We start from the raw sequence: 9,015 nt of genomic DNA on the forward strand, positions 1-9,015 counted from the left end.
GGGGGCCCTGGGAAGCCCACCCCAAAAGAGGCCCTCGGGCCCTCCTCCCAGCCACGGGGGAGCCCCAGGGCCATCTCCTCCTGGGGGACAGTCTCTCACGCAGGTCCTCCTCAGGAGCCCCGCAGCATGGCCCCTCCGGGTGTTCACACCTCTGCCCCAGCTCTGGGGTCTTGGCCACCCCAGGCAGCCGTGGTACCCCGGCCCACAGCAGGGCCCCCAGAAGCCCGTGGGCCCCGTGGGCTCTACGTTCTGGTGTGTCCACAGCCTGCCCCTGCCCGCCGTCACCCTGAGCCTGTCTGCAAGAGGAACTGGACCCCGCTTGGGGCAGAGGTTCAGGGCGGCACTCACCAAGCTCCTTTCCTGGGAGCAGGCTGCGTGCCAGATCTCAGGGCCAGCGCTGGTTTGACACGGCCGAGCACCCCGGCAGCCTCTTTTCTGTGTGGCAATGCCTCCCCCCGCCACCGCCCCCAGACAGGAAAGCCCTTAAGCCCCAGGCGAGCTCCATGACAGTTGCTCACTGAGTCTGACTGCAAAGCCCCTTCCTGCCCAGCTTCCTGCCCGCCCCACCCCACACACAGGCCTGGAGGTCCACAGAGAGTTCTAGCAGAGAGCCGGACTGCCCTGCCCAGAGACAGGCTGCCCTCCACTCCTTCCCTCGCTCACCATCCCGGGACCCTGCACGGGGCCTGGGCGGGGGCCGCAGTCAGCTGCAGGCCTCGCTGCAGTCCATGAGCGAAGACACAGAGCATGACAGGGAGGCCAGGTCTCCCTGCTCAGGATCGTCTGGAGTCGGTCAGGGTGACTTCCTGGAGGAGGTGGCACTTTCAACTACAGTTGGAGGGAGGAGCATCTAGGACTCGGTCACAGGACACAGGGGTGCACAGGGCACCCCAGGGCTCTGCCTGCACCAGCCGGGGGAGGGCAGGGAAACAGCTCAAGGACTGGAGGCTCAGGGCTCTGACACCCTGCGCTCAGCCAGGAAGGGCTCCAGCAGGCAGGGGCTCCTTGGCCCCAAAGCTCTCAGTGCTCCTGACCCTGCGCAGTGGGGACGGCCCGAGGTCACGCAAAGGCCCCCACACCTGCTCCAGGTCCCTAAGATCCACGCAAAGCTCTAATCCCCAGGGTCACCCAGAGTCTCACTGAAATGCAGAAAGTGGTGCAGCAGTCGGAGCAGGGGGCACCCAGGAGACCCCCTGGTCCACAATGCCGGGGACCCTAGAGGGCCCTGACAGCTCCCTCCCTGGTCACACTGCCATCCACCTGGAGCTCAACATGGACCACTGGGAATGCCCTCCCTGGACCCTGAGAGCCGCTGTTGCCCTCGCTGTCAGTCACCAGCGTGCACACCCTCAGGTCCTGGCTGGTCACAGGCCCCGGCCTCCTCTCCCTCCAGCCTGGCCCAGGCCAAGCGCTGGACACTGCCACACCCACGGCCCCACCTCCAGGAGCACACTCTGCCCACCCACTCCGCTCTCCAGTTCCGTCCCTACAGTCCCCCTGAACCCCAACCCTGCACCTTACCCTCCCCCCCCACCCCCTCACTTTTCCCTCCATGAACCCCCTGCACTGCTACTCCCCTCTCTGCCATGGCCCTGGGGTCTCCTCACCCAACTAGGTCAACCCGACACCACACCCGAGCCCCAAGCCCCCTTCTGCCCAGCACGCCCACGCAGGACCCCTCCACCCACAGCTCCTGTCCTCCGTCTCTGGACCGATCTTCCTCACGCCTGCCCAACACCCATCCTCCCCTTGTCCTTCCCAGTGCCGCCCGGGCCCATCTGCCCCCAGGGGCATCCACGTGAGCCTGGTATTCACCGTGAGATGCACCGCGGTCCAAGGGCAGGGCTTCCAGAGTGCGGCTCACTCTCTGCCCATCCTGGGACGCAGATGCAGTGTCTGGGATGAGCCGCCCCTTTGCCCACCAACTAAGGACAGCAGAGGAGAATTCAGACACATCCTTGGTCCCAGTGGTGAAGAATTGATGCTTTTGAACTGTGGTGTTGGAGAAGACTCTTGAGAGAGTCCCTTGGACTGCAAGGAGATCCAACCAGTCCATCCTAAAGGAGATCAGTCTTGAGTATTCATTGGAAGGACTGATGCTGAAGCTGAAGCTCAATACTTTGGCCACCTGATGCGAACAGCTGACGACTCATTGGAAAAGACCCTGATGCTGGGAAAGACTGAAGGCAGGAGAAGAAGGGACAATAGAGGATGTGATGGTTTAATGGCATCACTGACTCAATGGACATGAGTTTAGCAAGCTCCAGGAGATGGTGATGGACAGGGAAGCCTGGCATGCTGCAGTCCATTGGGGTCACAAAGAGTCAGACACGACTGAGTGACTGAAGAACCTGAACATGACTTCACAATAAGCAAAGCAGCACCTACACATGATCAGACCAAACATAAGAGGCGAGGAACCTGGCCCATTTCCTTATAAAAAAATTTCTGTCAGTGCCCATAAAACTGTGTTGAAGAGAAAATGTGATCCAAGAATTTTATGCCCGCCAAAAAAGCAACTAGTATGAAAATATATTTTACACAGGCAACAACTTGGGAGAGTGTCTCCTTGAGGTCCTTCACAATTGAATGAATTTTATATTTATGTGTATATATATTGCTGGGAGCCAACACGGGAGTCCCCACCCATAACAAGGTTATGTGGGAGAGTTCTGGTGGGCAAGGCGAGCCAGAACTCAAGGGGTGCCCCTCTGGGCCTGCCTGACCGTATACCCCAAAACCAGAGTCTGCCTACTTTACTGCTTTGTGCTCTCACTCTGACTTTACGGGGGGCTGTCCCCCACCACCATCTCACTCTCTCTGATAAGGAGTTAACTTACAGCTCCAGTTAATAAAGTTCCTGGGCATAATAGGAGTGTTTAAATCCAAACCTCAGATGGCTCTCTAACTTGCCTGACAAGTTTACCTGGACTCCTACAGCTATGCATACGATTGTTTACAGACTCCCAGCCGCGAGAGGCATGGGAAGCTTAAGATATTCAAATAGCTTAGAGCCTCTCGGAGAGTTAGAAGCTGTCAGAATAAAACTAGTAGAAGATTTCATTGATGAGCCAATGCTTGCTGCCAAGTTTCCACATCCCCTGTATTGTATCCTTGGAAGTGTATTAATTAATATAGTTGGTATGTAGAAAAAATAAGTAGTGGCCTTGGTGTTAGCAACTTTAGACCCTTAAGGTAATAAATTCTTTCCTTTGTTGTAAACCCACTGCACCTCTGCCCTATAGGAATGCAACTTTATCTAACACCTTCGGAGGATGGCGCCAAACTTTAAAATCATTACTCTTAGAGAAAATAAGTCTTATGGTTGACAAACCTTTGTCAGAGTCATAAAATGTTAACAGGCCTTCTAGCCAGAAGATGATGTAAATCACCTAAGCCATTTGTATATGATAAGTTTGCAGAAAAGAAATCCTGGTTTCGATAAGGATCAAAGACTGCTGACTTTGCATGATTTCACACCCCCTATTATCCTCTATGTGCAACTTATAGTATAAAAGCCCCTGTTGAAAATAAAGCTACGGGCCTTGCTCACCGAAGCTTGGTCTCCCCGTGTCATTCTTTCTTTCACATTCTGGCTGAATACCCATCTGGAGCGTGGAGGTCCTCTGCGACTACTTATTTGCCTGGGCTTCTAAGACCCCCTCAAGAAGGTGCCTAAGGTGGGGCACCTTCCGCTATTCAAGAGGGCGCCTGCAGCCTCCATGGTCACAGCTAACCTGATATCACAGGTTATATTGATTTTCCACGTAAACCAAGTTATTCAGCCTCTTTTCTCTACTGAATTTTCCTACTGAGCTATCCTCATTCTATTACTCTTTATATATTTGATTAATATTTAATTAAATCACCGATGCCATCTCCCCTCGAAGTCCCTGGATCAGCCAGGGCTGGACCTCGGCAGGTGGCGCCCGAGACAGGTGATTCCAAGGTAGGTCCCCCAGCCCCATTGTTCTCCCAGTGTTGAGTTTTCAGGACGCCTAGGACCCCACCTAGGGTGCTGCAGAGCACCGTGTAGGATAGACAGGGTGAGTAGGAGTGGAAAGTGTTGAAAATGTTAAAGAGTTAGAGAGAAAAAATGGTTTCTGAAGTTAAAAGGCTGAAGAAAAGCCTGATCTTTTGAAAGCTAAATCTTCTATTATACTTAATTTTCCAACATGGGTAACACTGAATCAAATGAAAGACAGCTCTTTATAGGAGTAATTTTATAGTTGTTAAGTAAAAGAGGAATTAAGGTTAATAAAACTAATATTCAATCCTTTTTTACATTTGTACAAGAGCACTGCCCTTGGTTTCTACAACAGGGCACTGTTAACCTAGATATCTGGGGAAACGTAGGAAAACAGCTAAGAGCTTATTGTGCTCAGCATGGCTTGGAGAAAATCCCTACTTACACCTTTCCTCTGTGGAATATGATTAGAGATGCTTTAGATCCAGCTCATGAATTTGAAAAGGTACCTGTTAAAGAGGAAATAGAAGTTGGAAAAGTACCTGTTAAACAGGAAAGAGAATCTGAAAAGGTACCTGTTATAAAGGAAAGTGAAAATGAAGAGGCTATACCTAGCTATTGGCAGCTAAACGAATGGCTAGCTGCTATGACTGCCAATGAGCATGTAGAAGATAGGGATGAGAAGAAAGCTCAGCTCTCCCCTCAGGATGAGGAAGATTTAGAGGAAACAGCAGCTCGATACCATTCTGATGAGGATTGGTCTTTTTTAGCTAAAGATGCTCCTAAAAATTTAAGAGAAACATCCCTAATCAGACCATCTTCTCCTAGGAGCTTAAAGAAAACATCCCCGATCAGACCGTATGTAAGATTTAGTCACCAAACAGTTAAAGGATCTCCAGAACAGGAGAGGAGAAATACGGGACACTCCCATCCCCCGGTGCCTCCTCCTCCATGTGGGGGTAAAGGGCCTCCGCTAGGAGTTTCCCGGAGAGGGTTTTCTCTAGTCCCAAGGATGAATTTGATCCTCGCCTTGAGGCTTGTTTTCTAGTCCCCTCTGCAGTTTAGACGGGGTAAAGAGGGTACAAAATAAAGAAAAATTTCTCTTAAAAAAATGTGTTTCTCTGCATCTAACAATAGACAAATGTTTATTGACTGTGGAATATGATTAGACATGTCCTGGACCCCCGTCATGAGGCTGCTAGATAGCCTATGGGGGAGGCTATAGCGGTGGATGGTGATGAGTCTCCACTTTCTGCACAGATCATAATTTCTGCCATTGACAAAAAAAAAAAAGGAGGGAGAAAGTCCTCTACCTCCCGAGGAAGGAGAGGGCTTACAGGACGCTGTGGCCGAGCACCCTGGCGAGCTCCCTCCCGCTCTGTGCAAACCTTTAAAAAACTTATCCACCACTTTCTGATTTAAGGCGATCGCCACTGCCTCCATTTGTGCCTCCCAGAACCCAGGAGTTCCCCCACTTTGCCCCCAAAGCCTCTCAAAGCGTTGCCTAAGCCTAAGGAAGATAGAACGTTTTTTGAACAAACGAGCTTTTAAAACAGACGCGTGTACACAACATGCAGAGTGTGCTCCTTGGAGAAAACCCCCTCAGGTGGGTCTCACCCAGGCTAGAAGAAAAGCGGAACCGGTCAGGGGATTTAGCAACAATATTAACCCCTGACGTGCCGGTTACTCCAGGCTGGCACCCTACCCGAGGACAGTGTACGATTTGTCCTGGGGCGTAACTCGCTTTCTTTCAAAGAAATTTTGGTGGTGCATGGTGTAGTAGATTCTGATTATTGGGAAAATTAAAGTTTTGATCTCTCCACCTACCAAAACTGTACAAATTAATAAAGGTCAAAGAGTAACACAGCTTTTGCTTTTACCTTATTATCAGACAAGAAAAAACTTGACTTCTCAAGCTAGGGGCCGCAGAACATTTGGATCTAGTGATCTAGCCTTTTGGGTGCAGGAAATTACAGCTCCAAAGCCTTTAAAAGATCTTTTAATTCAAGGGAATAAAATGTCAGGGCTGAGTTATGAGCAGTTATTTAGTCTCTTCAATATTTAAGAGACCACACCTTTAATCTTTTGACTGACTCCCGATATATTGTTGGGTTGTTTCCTCATATAGAGACTGCTAATATTCCAGAAAATAAAACTACTATTTTCTCCTTGTTATCTGATTTACAGAAAGAGATTAAACACAGAGATAAAAAATATTTTGTGGGACATAGAGCCCATTCTGGCTTGTCTGGCCCTTTACATGAAGGAAATGCTTTGGCAGATGCATTGACTAAAGTCATTGCTTTAAACTTACATAAAAAAGATTGATAAGGCCAAAATTCTCGCAAAATTCACCATCAAAATGCAGCTGGTTTAAGGTATAAATTTCATATCCCTAGGGAAACAGCTAGACAAATAGTTATGTCCAAATTGTAATTAATCACTTAAACGTAAACACACAGGGGCACACTACAATGATGAGACACTAGATGCCTGAATGACAGGCTACAACTCGGCCCCTGGTCAAGTGAAAAGACCTCCTTACTGGAGAGTGAAAAAGGCCAGATGTGTTGCTAACTTGTGGGAGAGGCTATGATTGTATATTTCTACAGAATGCAGATTTTCGGATTTGGATCTCAGACAAATTCATCATGTAACATTCCCCAAAGACCAGGTTCACGGCGTGCACTCGCTCGCTCCCCACTCCCCAGCCAGCTCTCGCCTCTGTGCCACCAGCCACGCCCCGCACCCTCCTCGCTGCACCCCGCGACCTAGAGCAAAGAAGTTTGTGCGGCAAGTGAGGGCCAGAGAGGAAAGCGCGCCCGCAGAGTGCCATCCAGACCAGCGCGGCCCTGCCGCCGAGATGGGAATGCCCGGAGCCCAAGCGGCGGCTAGCCCGAGTCCACGAACCCCGCCCCTCCACCCACCGTAGGTGCCACGGCCCACAGCCTGCCGCTTGCGTTCTGCTTTCTGATGCTGGAGACACTGTGCCCCCAGGCCGACGTCTACAGCTGCTCCCTGGTTCATCTTGTTTAAACCCTCAATGTAATGTTTGCTCCTTTGTGGTGGTGTTGTGAACAATGTATGCTCTCATCTTGTTTGAACCCTCAATATAATGTTTGATCCTCTGTAGTGTTACAACGTCCACCTTATCTTATGATGTAACCACTTATTGAATTATGGTCTTGCTATATTACAACAACTGCAGGATTTAATGTGAACATGACGGTTTGTGGGCTTACTTATCTTGGGAATAGCTTTGATAACTGCAATTACTTCTGTTACTGTGGCAGCAATATCATTGACTCAACAAGTACATACTGCTCAATATGTTGATACTATATCCAAAAATGTTTCTTTAACATTGGCAACACAGGAAGCTATAGAGAGGAAATTAGAAATGAGGGTAGACGCCCTGCTGCTGCTACTGCTAAGTCGCTTCAGTCGTGTCTGACTCTGTGCGACCCCGTTGACGGAAGCCCACCAGGCTCCCCCGTCCCTGGGATTCTCTAGGCAAGAACACTGGAGTGGGTTGCCATTTCCTTCTCCAATGATGAAAGTGAAAAGTGAAAGGGAAGTCGCTCAGTTGTGTCCGACTCTTAGCAACCCCCTAGACGAGGCAATAATACATATTGGGACTGAATTGCAGGCTTTAAAAGTGAAAATGGCATTGTCCTGTCATACTGACTACCGGTGGATATGTGTAACACCCCTGAAAGTAAATGAGACAGATTTTGACTGGGAAAAGAATAAAAACCGTATTTCAGGTGCCTAGAACAGCTCTGACATTGGTTTAGATTTAGGGAAACTTCATGATCAAATAGCAACCACGGAACACTCCTGATTAGATTTTACTGCCGCTGGAGTAGCAAATGACTTCTTCCGCACTTTCTCTAACTTCATTTCAGGAAAGAATATTCTGTCTACTGTTTTTAGCTATGTTGCTGTGGCTGCTTTAATTCTGCTTCTCATAATCATTCTTCCTTGTATTGTCAGAATTCTTCTACAGAGCACTCAGAAGCTCGCAACTGAACTGCATCTGGCTGTTTTAAGAAATAAAAAAGGGGGAGATGCTGGGAGCCAGCACGGGAGTACCCACCCATAACAAGGTTATGTGGGAGAGTTCTGGTGGGCAAGGCGAGCCAGAACTCAAGGGGTGCCCCTCTGGGCCTGCCTGACCGTATACCCCAAAACTAGAGTCTGCCTACTTTACTGCTTTGTGCTCTCACCTCTGACTTTACAGGGGGCTGTCCCCCACCACCATCTCACTCTCTCTGATAAGGAGTTAACTTACAGCTCCAGTTAATAAAGTTCCTGGGCATAATAGGAGTGTTTAAATCCAAACCTCAGATGGCTCTCTAACTTGCCTGACAGGTTTACCTGGACTCCTACAGCTATGCATACGATTGTTTACAGACTCCCAGCCGCGAGAGGCATGGGAAGCTTAAGATATTCAAATAGCTTAGAGCCTCTCGGAGAGTTAGAAGCTGTCAGAATAAAACTAGTAGAAGATTTCATTGATGAGCCAATGCTTGCTGCCAAGTTTCCACATCCCCTGTATTGTATCCTTGGAAGTGTATTAATTAATATAGTTGGTATGTAGAAAAAATAAGTAGTGGCCTTGGTGTTAGCAACTTTAGACCCTTAAGGTAATAAATTATTTCCTTTGTTGTAAACCCACTGCACCTCTGCCCTATAGGAATGCAACTTTATCTAACACCTTCGGAGGATGGCGCCAAACTTTAAAATCATTACTCTTAGAGAAAATAAGTCTTATGGTTGACAAACCTTTGTCAGAGTCATAAAATGTTAACAGGCCTTCTAGCCAGAAGATGATGTAAATCACCTAAGCCATTTGTATATGATAAGTTTGCAGAAAAGAAATCCTGGTTTCGATAAGGATCAAAGACTGCTGACTTTGCATGATTTCACACCCCCTATTATCCTCTATGTGCAACTTATAGTATAAAAGCCCCTGTTGAAAATAAAGCTATGGGCCTTGCTCACCGAAGCTTGGTCTCCCCGTGTCATTCTTTCTTGTTTCCTTT

Source organism: Bubalus bubalis, chromosome 20 (genome assembly GCF_019923935.1).
Source record: "Bubalus bubalis isolate 160015118507 breed Murrah chromosome 20, NDDB_SH_1, whole genome shotgun sequence".
NCBI classification, from domain to species: domain Eukaryota; kingdom Metazoa; phylum Chordata; class Mammalia; order Artiodactyla; family Bovidae; genus Bubalus; species Bubalus bubalis.